The 14646-nt window shown below is 41.2% G+C and overlaps 1 long non-coding RNA gene across 1 annotated transcript; it reads right to left on the bottom strand.

Moving 5' to 3' along the window:
* Positions 1-12448: 12448 nt before the first annotated feature.
* LOC131002031 (uncharacterized) lies at positions 12449-13437 on the bottom strand. Its single transcript, XR_009094121.1, has 2 exons — positions 13256-13437; positions 12449-12742 (listed from the first exon to the last, which is right to left on the bottom strand). It is a non-coding gene; the product is annotated as an uncharacterized LOC131002031 (long non-coding RNA).
* Between the last annotated feature and the right edge of the window lie 1209 nt (positions 13438-14646).

The following is a 14646-nucleotide window of genomic DNA, read 5'->3' as shown; positions in this document are numbered from 1 at the left end:
TCATACTCTGTCACCGTCTTCTTCCCTTGTTTCAGGCTATAGAACTCAGCCTCCTTCTTCTTTCTGTAGCTCTTGGGAATATACTTATCATATAATCCCGTCTTAAAGTCTTCCCAAGTGTATGCTGCCCATTGTTCGGGAGTCAGAGTCTTTCGGCGGGCTTCCCACCAAAAGTCAGCCGATCCGGCTAGTTGGAAGGACATACACGAGAGTCGCTCTTCTTCTGTGCAGTGTAGGAAGGTGAAGATACGCTCCAAGGCGCGTATCCAAGCTTCGGCCTCGGCTGGGTCGCCTGTCCCGGTGAATGTGGGCGGATTCTGTCGAAGAAACAGTTCTTCAGTCCTTCTAGCAGGGGGTGGAGGGGGTGGGGTAGGTTCCCTGTCGTTTCGCCGCCCTTCAGGTATTTCATCGCGATTTCCATCATTGTTAACGTTTCTCCTAGGGGGGCGACCTCGTTTAGGCGGCATTCTGCAAATTACAAACACCCTTTTTAATACATTCTATACAGGAATCTCTAAGGCAATTAATAAAGAACTGTTTGTTAAATTTAACTTATCATAACTCCAAAACTAAGATATTAACAGGAACCGTTGTATACACAAGTCACATTATTCAAAGTTACTACATTCTTAACTGACTCGTGAAGAATAAAACCCGTAGAGAAACATAAAACATACACGAGATCGTCGTAGAAAACCCATGCTAGGGTCATTTATATCTCATGGAAAATTGTCTCATCGAGGGCTTTTACATTGTCAACCCAAAATGTAAGTAAAGTCTATCTAGTACTCCCTATGATGTATCAGCTTACTAGTTAAGCAATCACAAAAGGGTTTTTATTTGCGGAATGTCCTAGAGACCAACATTTCCGTACTAATGCTAGCTAGAAAAAAATAAAAACATAGTCATTGGAACGAATTATCGTTTCCGGAGTACATCCACAAGCTAAAACTATCAAATTTGTGAACTCTGAGTCGCGGTACGACTGTTTCTCGGTGACGCCAGGGGGTCCTCTTCTGGATCCTCCTCGGGGTCCTCCTCCTCATCCTCCTCGGGGTCCCCCTCCTCATCCTCGCCCGGCTCCCAGCTGGGCAACGGAGTCTCTCCCTGGCCCTCGCCTGTCTCCTGCATGATCTGGGCTGAGCGGAAGATATCGTCCACAATCTCACGGATCGGATCGTCTCTGGTGCTGATCCTGGCCGTGGCACGAGGCTTGATCGGAGTTGGAGTTGGCACGGGCTCGGGATGAGTACTCCTCATCGTACCATACGGTACTGTACCATCATCCTCCTGCATAGGGGCTTTGCCCCTATCTATGAACTCCCTCAGGTTGGACATGACCCTGTCAGCGTTGGCCATGGCAGTCGAAAGCCTTGCTTCTGCCGTAGGTATCATTGGTGGTGGAGGAGTAGCAGCCCGGGCTGATGAGTCAGGAGGCGATGGGAAATCCCTGCGAGCCCGTGGACGAGAAGGGCCTGCCTCGTCATCGTGCCTACCACGGCGCCCTAGAACTGAGGCTCGTGGTGGAGGATCTCGGGGCAAGGCCATCGAGGGCTCGGGAGCAGTAGTGGGTGCTTCCGCTGGCAAAGGCGTCCCCACCTGTACGTAGTCTCCCGGAAGGATGTAGGGCCCTAGAGGGGCGCGGCCCCACAAAGTGAAACAGATCTGAAGCTCCGCAATAAAGCTAGGGAAGTCTCCCATGAGGTCGTGGTAATCTTCTCGGCGAAAGATGTAGTGGGAAGAGATCTGCCTAGCCCATCCCTGCCACTCGAAAGGTAACAGTAAGATCAACCTCTGGATACCGTCATACCCTGATACTCCATGTGCACTTGCCTCGACCCAGTGTCTGTGAAAACCTGCGAGGAACTGTCCGAGGTTATCCCCGTGACAAGGAGCATAGGTGCGGTAGGACCGCTCGACCTCCTCTGGACTAGCCCATGGGGGCAGTGGTCGTCGTCGGGTGAAAACAGTCCTCGCCATCTAACAAAGGAGATTCTATCGTCAAAAGTAGCACACGACAAGTGACTTAAGGAGATAAGGTTCTAAATATCTAAAATCGGAAAACAAGTTCGGTTCAATAACCATAACGTGCAAAAACACCTCATCATCTAACTCTAGCATTTACACAAGCCATACAGGTTCTTAATACTTAATCACAGATTACCAATTCGACTATCGTATAGTTCTAGTGTCGTTGTTTTCCGAACTTAGGGTTTGTTATGTGATGATGATATTTTCTTAAATCTAGCAACGAGCACTAAAAGTTTCAACAAAATAAGTTCAAAAGGCCAAGCTAATTCGAGATCTCATCGTAGAAAAACACTCGAATATTTAAGCTATGCCCATGTCATCAACGTACTATTGGCGTTCGTTACGCTGTTCAATCTTCATGCTCGTGGTTTCATCATGCGACCCTTCGTGTGATTCTTCTTTCTCTATTTCGACCGTCATTGTCGATGTCATCGTAACATGAAGAAAAAGAATTAAGGCATCTCCCTAAGTTCTCTTCTATGTTCCGTCGTGAGAGTGAGCATATATAACTTAACAGTTCTAAGTTCTTGTGATTCATACCATAGTCATACTTATTCATGCTTCATACATTTCAAGAAATTAACTTAATTAAAACTTGAAAGTACTTACCATAACCTCCGTTGAGCGTGACGAGATGTAGTGCCAAGCTTTTGTCAACTAGTTCAAAAGTGTATTAACTTACTTAATCTAGACTCAACTTAGAAGGAATGAGTAGTACTCAGAGCAAAAGAAACGCTCTGATACCATTCTGTCACGACCGCACTTGCTAAGGATAGCAAATTCGGGAAAACCGCGACTAAGGGAGGGAATTTAGGAGCGGGATTTAGAAAGGGGCATATTTGGTTTCTTGATGACTTGACTTGTATAAAGAAATCAATCGAAATATCTAGATATCAATGAAGGCCACAAGGGGACCGTACATAATGTTATTCAAAGGGGTACTCAACGAGTTGAGTACATTATTAAATAGTACATATTGTTTTGACAGATAACATAATGTCTTAGTAAAATCAGTGTTTGCAGCGGAATAATAATTTGAATATATGTATGAAGACATATACTCTACTCTGAGGTACTCATCCTAGATTGACAGAAGCTCCGCTTGCACACTACATCCTCGATCACAGCTCAACCTGCACATTTAAAAATACATGCAGGGCTAAGTACAAAAGTACTTAGTGGACACTTGCCGAAATTTACATACATGCATAATATTTTATTGTCAAGCCTTTCAACAGTAGTAAGATACGAGGGTTTTCCTTTAAAGACTCGTATTTACCAAACATAATATCATTTCTTTCATCAATAACCCGCGCAGGTATTTTATATCATTAATTACCATATCAGTAACTCGTGCCGAGAGGGAGGCCTCCCTCTACGGACACTATGATCGGCCAACCCGCTAGATGACTCACGATCACAAGGTGTACACTAATTCCGAAGGGATTTGCGGTCCCATCCAGAATCCGAATTCGATTAACATCAGATAGGCAATTAATAATAAAACATAAAGCATTTAGGCATTGACAATATCATTTAAATTCATAAGCATAAAGTCTTAACAATTCTAATATATAATTTTAGTTTATACGTAGAAAGCCTACCTGAATAGCAGACTCACGGTTTAGCTCTAACTCTGGTGCTTGACCTTTAATCCGAGAAAATAAAATAAGATTCTAATTCTCGAAAAATCTCAATAAATGGGGATGCGTGAAATGATTATGCATGACTCATATTCCTTTAATTAAATTATGGGATGCTAATCCTATTTAAGGAATTAAAGCTCGTCTTATGAGGTCGGATTATTAATCTTTAATAATCTACTCATCTTAAAATAATCTAATTCACTTACTAATTAATAATTAGTAAGTCTTAAAATCTTCTCTAATTAAACTTAATAAAATAATTATGAAGGCCCAATTAAAATAAAATAATCAAGGCCCAAAAGGAATTTAATTTGAGCCCAAATGAATAAATTCAAAGCCCAATGCATTAATAAAATTAGGCCCAACATCAATTAAATTCTAAAGCCCAACAAATGAGGCCCAAGATAATAAAATCATGAAGCCCAATCAGTGAGCCCATCATCACCCTTAAAATAATTAGTAAATTTTAATATTAATCTTATCTCGTCAAAACCTTAGACTCAAAACATTATCACATGACTATCATTTAGGTTCGAAACTATTTATTCGAACATCAACCTGCGCATTAATCATAACTCGTTCTATTTATGTCATCAAGTCAAATATTCCGTCATTTAAAAACAAAACCTATAATATTACATAGATAAATTATATCATCATAGATCATGCTTTCTCATACATAAAACAATTTAATCCTTTTCAAATAATCCATATTAATAAGTCGTTTGAAAAGAATTAATTTAAATGAGAGTTTAACTCAAAATATTTTATTTTATAATCCCTTTATAAATACTTGAAATAAAGAACTCCATTTAAATAATTAATTTAAAGGTCAATATATAATTAAATTAATCAAGCTCAATTTAAATTAATAATTAAGAGCTCAAATAATTTAAATAGATATAAGCCCAAATTAATTAGATAAATTAAGTCTATCATGTTTTTCTTTGAATAAGGCCCAAACAATTAAATTAAAATAGGCCCAAATAAGAAAGCCCAAAATTTTCGGCCCAAACCCGGCTCAAACCCGGCCCAAACTCGGCTGAAACCCGGCCCAATTGAGAAAGGCCCACTCCTCTCTATCTCTCTCTCTCTCTCTACCGACATTCACTCTTCTCTCTCTCACAATATCGGTTCTCTCTCTCTTTCTATCCTCACACTATCGATTCTCTCTCTCTCTCTCTATCCTCACACTACCATCGGCTCTCTCTCCCTTTGTTCGGCTGAGGGCGGCGCCGCCTCCGGCGCGCCGCCTCGCCGTCGCCTCCGCTCTCTCTCTCACGACTGCCGGAACAAGGTACAGCAGACGCACGCCGCTGGCAAAGCGGTGTGCCGCCGCCGCTGCCTCCGTCGTCCTTGCAGCAGATCCGCTGCCGCGTCAAGACCACGGCCACCGCTTGGGTCGACGGGAGCCGCTGGAGCTGCTGCTGCTTCGCCGGGAGTCGAGCTGTCGCCGCCTGGAGCTGCTGCTGTTCGCCTGAGGTCGACGGATCTGGCCTTCAGCCGTTCGTCTCGCTCGGAGTTCCTGCCGCCATTGGCTTGCCCGGAGTCGCGGCCTGGAGTTGCTGCAGGCTCGTCCGGTGGTCAGTGGCTCGCTGGAGGAGCGCCGCCGCCGGCCGCTGCTGTTGGCAGCAAGAGCCCGGCAGCCGCCTCTCCCGGAGCCGCCGTCGCCGTGAGTCGCAGAGCTCCGACAATCCACCATCCTTTCTCTCTCGTTTTATCACTCACGATAGGTTCGTAAATTTGAATAATTTTCAGAAAACTCAACTGTAAAGACTTGATTTTGAAATGAAAACTTGGTTTTCTGTATTCCTAGTGAGATACAAATTTTAAATTCTGATTTCTTGTGAAAGCTTTGATGCGTATACAAATTCTGTAAACTGTAAACAAAATCATATGTGATCTCATTCATGTTGAATTTCTGGATAATGCTATGTATGAAAAGGAAGAAAGTTGCGTGTAATACCTTCACCGAATCTTGTCAAAAGAAAACTCTGCGTTTAAGAATTTGCTTGTTTTAGAGCTGAAGTGTTTGGATGAATTTATAGATAGGTCTCTGCGACAATGAAATCTATGAATGTGGAATTTTTGTGAGTGAAAATCGGCTGCTGCGGCTGGAAATCTGTACTTTTGAAAAAATGAGATTTGCTTGTTGAAAACTGAAACCAAATGAAGGTGTTCGGGTGTGAAAATTTTGCAGATATGCTGCTGGAGCTGGAGTAAAAAAAAAATGTCAATAGATGGCTGAGCATGCTTGAGCATGCTTAAGGGATAGCTGCAGATTTTCTTCACACACATACACTATTCTTTTTTTTTTTAAGTACTGGTAGATAGATAGAAAAATAGGGGTTTGTAAAGTGAAGTATAAACAGAAGCAATAATTCTTGTCTTGGAATTTCTATATCTGTAATATTGTATTGCGTTTTTAAATAAAAACAACTCCCGGGTTTTGTTAATATCGCGTGTTTATAAAACTACTCGATATCATGCTTCCGTGCTTAGCTAAAATAATTCTAAATTAAATCCGTAGATTTAATTCTTCATAAGCCGGAATAAATTCACGACTCAAGAAATAATAATAAAAATAGAAAAATAATTCTATTGTGATTAATAAATAACATGACTTTACTAAGTCAGTTATGAATCTGAAATAAATAATCATTGGCTTACTCAATAATTCTCATCGCGGTTTTATTTACGCGAAGCTACTGACTTGGTAATAAAATAATAATCATGCTTCAATTAGAAAATAATTCAGTGTCATAAGCTGAATTTAAATCATTAATAATTACTGGGCCTGATTTACTGAAAGATGAAATAATAATTATCGTATTACTGGATTTAAATATAATAAAAGAGCGGGTTGTTACAAACTATCAACTGCACAACGAGGACAACAAGCGCACTCGACGAGAGCACTCGATGAAACGCCTCACAAGGAACCACCGCAACCACACAGAATTGAAATGACTCGACAACAAACGAAAGACTCCTAGACGCAGACTGGAACCCAGAGTCAGTGCTGCGCAGAACAAGCAAACGTCCCAACTACTATGTTACTCCAAGAAATAACGAGAAAAAATGCAGAAAGAAGACAACTACAAAAAATTATGGCTACTGACTGCTTCTGTTTTCGAACTGTTGTTCTATTTTGATTTTTGTTTTTTATTTTTTTTTACTTATGGAATACGGATTTCTGTAAAGCAAATAATGGTAAAAGGAAAGGATTGATGTATTATGGACGATGGAAAAAGATATATGCGATAGGGATGAAAGATGTGAAAATAGTAAAAGAAGCGTAACACTTGAAAGATAACAAAAACCCTAAAGTGCAGTCCTTACGGAACTTGGAAAAAGCTGATACCAAATGATATGAACGTCGCCGGTAAATGATAGGACTCCACCGGACTGAACAGACCACGCACCGGAACAAAAACACCCCAAATGGAAACAAGCGAAAGTATGGAATTGTGTCCCAAAACCCCTGACCTAATCTACGAAGATTCCTAGAGAACGGATCTCTAGACCCCAACGATGTGATCGGTGCAGCAACTCGGAGACGTTGAGTGACACACGACGAGGGATGATGAACTCGTCGATTCGCCGATAGAATGAATTCTTGTTTGACAAACTCAAGAAGAATTCGAAACTTGTCGTCTAACTCTTGTTCATCACAAAGCATTCATATATATAGGTAACAAGAAACCCTGACGTAAAGAAGGAAACAAACTAAAACTAAGGAAATACGAAACTTGCTCTACAAGCTGAATCCCTAGCGAGAAAATCTGCTCTGCTAGCTGCAGAGCTGACAGGCTTCAGCTCTGAAAATATCGCGCGCTCTGGCCTTCAGCTCTGAAACTTCAACTCTGAACTTCAGCTCTGAACTTTAGCTCTGACGTTTAGCTCTGAACTCCAGCTCTGACGCTCAGCTCTAACGTTCAGCTCTGCTCTACAGGTTAGCTTTGCTCTGCAGGTTAGCTCTGCTCTGCAGCTCCACTCTGCTATGCAGATCCACTCTGCTCTGCAGCTCTGCTTTGTTGTGCGGCTCTGCTCTGCTTGGTGCGTCTGCTCTGCTGTTAGGCTCTGCTCTGTAAGTAATAAGATTTACTACTTTTGAGCTCTGATCTGTCGGTCCTTCTCCAATTGGTCTTTTCAGCTCTTGCCTCCAGATTTCTTCCACCGACGTCATTAAATTAGCTTTGAACGTGTTGGCTCTAGCTCTCGTCACCGGACCAATTGGCACGTGTACCGGATCTCCACTCTGTGTAGCCTCTGAAACTCGGCTCTGCTCTACATCCGGAGCTCTGCTCTGAACTGCATCATTCTCTGTAATCAGTTATACCTAGGCTTTGGATATACAATATTTGCCTAAGTTCTAAGAGAATATATGTGATCAATAGTAACTGATTTTTGGCTTTGTGATTCTCTTCTTCGATTCAAACTTTGGAATGGCTTTGAATGCCGAGTAACGAATTCGACAGCGTTTTAGCTTATGTAGTTGAATCGGTGAAGATTGAAGTGATCCTCGAGCTCTATTTATAGGAGACATCTTGAATAGATCCGTTGGCTGAAATGATCTTCAAGAATTCTTCCATTAGAGAGTAAATTGAACTTGGGCTGAGGCTTCAATCTTCGAGGTTCCTTTGTTTGGTGAGAACGACTACTTTGAGGAGTAGAAGATAGGACATATCTGAAAAGGTAATCATCACAAAGGAAGGGCCTCTGCAGAGAAAGGACGATCCTGAGATCTCTGCATTTAATGCGGCTGTACTTCTGGAGTGCGTGACTTCATTTAAGCTTTGGAGCTTCAGTCTTAGGAAGAATGTTTAACTGATACTTGACTTCAGTATCAGTCCTCTGAATCCACGTGGCTCGCATTAAATAATTAGTCGTAACTGATTCTTGGACTGGTTAGTCAAATATCAGTATTTGACTTTGCCTTAATCGTGACATCGGTCGGCAACTTCAGTCTTTAGTCTTCAGTCCTTCGACTTCAGTCTTCAGTCTTTAGAACACCGACTAAACTAGAAAAAAGAACTCTAACACTTGAGTTCGAACAGTTCTAGTCTATTACAAGTGAAACCTATTGATTTTGTTATCATCAAAACTAGGATTAGGATATTTCTTTAATTTCCCAACAATCGATCTTATCCTGAGAATATATGCTGCCTCTCCCAAATCATTCACTTGAAACTGTTGGGACAACCACTCCTTAATGCCACATAGTACATTCACATTATCGCTAATGAGAAGTATGTCGTCCACATAGAGTATAAGGAATACCAAACTCCCATCGATACAGACTTTATAAACGCAACTATCATTGACACACTGCTCAAAACCATAAGTTTTGACCACGTCATCGAAACATTTGTTCCAGGATCGTGAAGCTTGCTTAAGTCCATAAATGGACTTCTTAAGCTTCCACACTAGATGCTCTTCACCTTTCTTGATGAACCCTTCTAGTTGTAGCATATAGATATCTCTATCTTCCTCAAGATACCCATTCAAGAATGCGGTCTTGACATTCATTTGCTACACCTCAAGGTTCATATGGGCAGCCATGGCCAAGAGAGCTCGAATAGACTTAAGCATGGCTACTGGCGAAAATTTTTCCTCATAATCGATACTAGGTCATTGAGTATAACTCTTCACCACTAGTCTCACTTTGAAGGCCGTAACCTTCCCGTCTGGTCCTCCCTTGCATTTGTATACCTATTTACAACCAATGGCCTTTCGACCCACAGGAAGCAAACATTTCTTGTATACATCCATGGCCGTTATGGATTCATATTCATAAACCATACATGCTTCCCATTCAAAAGCATCTGGATCTGCTAGTGCTTCTGAGTAAGTCCAGAGATCTTCTTTGACAAGCCCATCATCAACTAAATCTGTAGATTCGTTGACGTTATCGACTGGGCAGTTTGCCCTTTGTTGCCCTCTCACTACGACATGGCACTATTGCAGATTCAGTATCGACAGCTTGTGCTTTTTCTGATGAGACTTGAGGTACTACATCTTGCACAATTGTCTGAGTTGGTTGACTCGTCATACCAATTTTTTTGACCTCACCAAGGATGATTTCGCTCCTAATCTTGTGGTTATTTACATAGTCCTCTTCTAAGAATCTTGTGTTAGTGCTAATAACGACTTTATGATCCTTAGGATAATAAAAATAACCATCTTTCGTTCCTCTAGGATACCCTATAAACAACTTTACTTCAGTTCTAGAGCTCAACTTATCAACATACTTGTTCAGCACGTGTGCTGGACTGCCCCAAACCTTGATGTGGTTAAGAGAAGGCTTGTGCCCTAACCACAGCTCGGACGGGGTCTTTGCAATCGACTTAGAAGGTACTAAGTTAAGAATGTAACCAGCCGTTTTCAAGGCATATACTCAAAACAAAATAGGTAAAGTAGCGAAACTCATCATTGAACGAACTATTTCTAGAAGAGTTCTTTTTCTTCTCTCTGCCACACCATTTTGTTAGGGTGTACCCGGTGTAGTCAACTGAGATGTAATCCCATATTCTAACAAGTATGCTCTAAACTTGTTACCGAGGTATTCGCCACCGCGGTCAGATCGCAATGACTTGATACTTTTACCTTGTCGTTTCTCTACTTCCGCCTTGAATGTTTGAAACTTATCAAAGCATTCAGACTTGTAGCGAAACAAGTAAATGTACTCGTACCTTGAGTAATCGTCAATGCAAGTGACAAAGTACTCGTACCATCCACGAGCTTGAGTGGACCTAGGTCCGCACAAGTAAGAATGAACCAGTTCTAACACTTCTTTGGCCCTATACCCCTTGGCCTTGAAAGACCGAGTTGTAATCTTTCCCTCTATGCAAGATTCGTAGACTGGGAATGGTTCTACTTGAAGAGACTCCAAGATACCATCGGTCACCAGTCCTTGGATCCTCCTTAGATTGATGTGACCTAATCTTAGGTGCCAAAGAAGAGTTTGGTTCTCTAGAGAAGAAACTTTTCTCTTTTTTTGGTTTGTAGTTAAAGTATAAGCAGATGAAGAATAATCGAATGGACATGTAAAAGTATAGAGAGAATCAGTTGCACTTTTAAAACAAAAGTAGGATCCTATGTACAAAGGTCCTAACACTAAGATGATGCTCTGGCTATACAGGCATCATAGGTACTAAGCATCTATAGATCTATGCTATCTACACATACACACTATACTATGCCTCTCTACCTATATATATACATATACGTATATATCAACTATGCATCTATACATATGTACGCGTCTACTAGATACACGTGATCACTAGTCATCGTCTCCTGAAATTTTGCTCGTCGCATCGTCGACCTCCATATCCTCACTCGGCTTTGTCTCCTCGCTCTCATACTTGTCGATCAATCGGTAGACGCTATCATCGCTCAGCTCATCCTCAACGTCAGTGTCCATCATCGGTCCATAAACCGGCACCTCGGGAATAGGTACCAATGTCTCGACTCCGTCGGCACTAGTATGTCACCGCAATGGCTGGGTCTGTCCGTAGCCGACCGTCATCTCTGGAGTTTCCTTATCCGGGTCCTCCTCATCACTGTCAAGGTGTGCTGGCCGAGAACTTCCCTCCTGGGCGTCTCGGGACGGTGAATATAAAATCGAGTGCATGTACGTCTGAAGAGCCAAAGTGCCAGGCTCAGGCAACGGGGCAACCCTCGGATAAGGATCGGAGGGAACATACTGTATCTCAGTCTCAGTAGAAACAATCGGCTGCGCCGACTCAACAGGTGGCAATGGCAAAGGTGCCGTCGCCGGTGTCCAATCCCAAGGCGGTAACTCGGCGCTGGGAAAAGGAATAAGTGATAGAAATGCAAACGGGTCATGCTCTACCACTGGGGAGTACGTCTCAAAGATAGTCGACTCTGAAACAATAGGCTCAGATAAAACTGGCATCAGATCAACTGGGGGTGGAGGTGCAATCGGAAACGGCTCCTCGGGAAGTGGGGGAACAACAACTAGCTCCCCTCCCTGGGCTGGTCCCTCAGGCTCTCCATACGGCGGTGAAGATGGCTCGCCATAAGCAAAGTAGCGGTGGCTCAGCGTCGCGATGAAGCCACTAAGGTCTCCGTACCTGATTCCCTCCAACCAGGAAGTATCTGTGTACTGGGGCACTAACGATATCGCCCAGTCTCGCCACGAAGGTGGTAGTAGTGGAATCAAAAGCGTAATGGCCTCCGCGCCATCGATCCCATAGGGAATAGCCCTCCTCCATCGTCGGTGATAGTGTGCCAGAAGTTCACCCAAAGTATCATCCTCGTTCGGGATATACTCCCTGAACCATCGCTGCATCGCGGTCTCATATCGGAATCCATCATCTCAAACAATTCCGTCATCAAAACAATACATAACTCATTAGTGAATCAAACTCAGCTCTCAACAGGAAAGCAATAAGAAACAACATCAATCTCTTACCTCGTTAAGCCGGAGGAGATGGGGTGATGGGGTTTTGTTTCGAACTGACTTTCTCAAACTAGCCTAAGAATTCAATTTAGACTAGTACTCAATTTAAAAAGATATCAGTAATCAAAGGTTCGACTCAATCAAGCAATAGACTCAGAGTAGATGACCTGCTCTGATACCACCCTGTCGCGGCCCAATTCCCGACGCTAGTAATAGCGGGGTACGAGTATCGATATGACTATTTTTAAAAGAATAAAAGATTAGATGAATAGGTCAAACATCAAGCGGAAGCTCGCATCAAAAGGTGTTAAGGAAAAATCATCATAAATTAACCCAAGGGTAAAAATATCAACATCGTCATAACTTCATAAATATCAGGAATTTCACGAACAAAAACAAAACGGGTATAGCTCATTTTTCGTAAGGAAGAATAATATGCAGAGTATCGCAGCAAAAGGCAAATCGATTATATGTATGAAGACATATAACCGTGAGTACATTGCTTAAATTCAAAAGAAAATCAAAGTATATATCAATCATCAAGACTTTATCGTCAAAATGGAAATGCGATAAAGTAAATACATCCTCTAACAATTCCCCACCAGCACCAGTCCAATCTCGCTCCTCGCTTAGTCTGCACATTTAGAAATACATGCAGGGCGTGAGTACATAATACTCAGTGGGCAAACGCCGAAAAACAAGAAAGGTGCTCTTAGAGTTATATGTTTGAAACTTGCCACATCTCAGCAATACACATAAATAATGTTAGCGTAAATGAATCTGTGCATGCAATTTTCATAATCCTGATATCATAAAGAAACGATAGCGCTATCAAAGTACTCATCATGTATGTACCACATCTACAACTCATCATCATCATAGGTACTGAGAAGTAGGCCTCCCTCTCAAGTACCGTGACCGGCCGACCCGAAGACGACTCGCGGTCACCTCTGTGCACAAAATCCCGCTTGTGACAGGACCGAATTCGTCTCATCAGTAGAGGGTAACATACAAGCTCAACATCAAAAATTGGCAAGTCAAACAGTTCTTAAACATCATTTATCTCAAAGCATTTGATAAACTCATAACATCATCAAATCATTTTAGAAAGCTCATACGATATACGTATACTCAAAATATTGCCCACCTGAAGTCCTTCGCTAGTTTCGGAAAGAAAACAGGCGACTTACTTCTTCGTCTCGCTCGGCCTTCATAATTCATCATCATCGTCATCGAAGGTTCATGTGATAAAACAAACCTTAGTTAGAACTCATTACTAAAACCAATCTCATCTCAAACCATAACTTCTCATTCAACGTCTATTTACCCACTAAAACTCAATCCCTAGTGTAACACCCCAATTTTCATAAACTTTTCACTATAAAATCTTTGAAAACTAATATATAAAAATAAAATTTCTTGAATTATAAAAGTTTAAACCAATTTAAAATCAACTTGTCAAAATTAAAGTAGTAACATGAAATAAAATGATAAACTAAAAAGTAACATGTTTCAACTTAAATTTCTATGGAAATACTAAATCTCTAGTCATTCTCGACTTCCATGGCCACCTCGACTCTAAAACTGCAAAACTGAAAAGATAAGGGGTGAGCATATTGAAAATATACTCAGTGAGGAACATAACAAAATATTCATATATGTCACATATATAATTAAATCACATTATCATACTTGCAAACATACGCCAAGAGACTAGAGCCCCTTGACAAACATAATCATAGTTTGAGTCGATGGCTTAAGTCCCATGACCAAACACATACATAAATCATGGCTTAGGTCCCATGATCGATCAATGGCTTAGGTCCCATGATCACACATAACATAGATCAATGGCTTAGGTCCCATGATCGCACATAACAACATAGATCAATGGCTTAGGTCCCATGATCGATCAATGGCTTAGGTCCCATGATCACACATAACATAGATCAATGGCTTAGGTCCCATGATCGCACATAACAACATAGATCAATGGCTTAGGTCCCATGATCGCACATAACAACATAGATCAATGGCTTAGGTCCCATGATCGCACATAACAACATAGTCATAAGATGCACGTAAACAAGTAATCAACGCGGTAATAAAAATATATATAACTATATGAATAAGCGTAAAATCCCTCACCTTAAAATCGCTTTGGAAAACTTTACGAATCGTTAGTGCTCAAAATAAAAACTCCACTATGCGTACAAACAAAGAAATTAAAGAAACAAATATATCACAGCTTTTTTTTTCTGTGTTGTTATGCGCATGTGACCTATATATATATACAAGTTTTTGGGAAAAGTAATGATAATCGAGAATTTGATTTGAGTAAATCCCTTTGGTCACTCAAATATATATACGTATTTATATACTATAATATAAAGAATTTGTTTAGTGAAATATTACTATTTTAAGCTATAGTCCAAATACAGATTAATCTAATTATTAAAACTAATCATAATAGAATAAGAATTAACTAAATATTTAAAATAGCCTCCCATTCATATAGACCATTCGATCAATGCGCAA

This window comes from Salvia miltiorrhiza, chromosome 8 (genome assembly GCF_028751815.1).
Source record: "Salvia miltiorrhiza cultivar Shanhuang (shh) chromosome 8, IMPLAD_Smil_shh, whole genome shotgun sequence".
Classification (NCBI taxonomy): domain Eukaryota; kingdom Viridiplantae; phylum Streptophyta; class Magnoliopsida; order Lamiales; family Lamiaceae; genus Salvia; species Salvia miltiorrhiza.
Note: the sequence above shows the minus strand (reverse complement) of the source record. Positions and strands in the feature narration are given on the sequence as shown.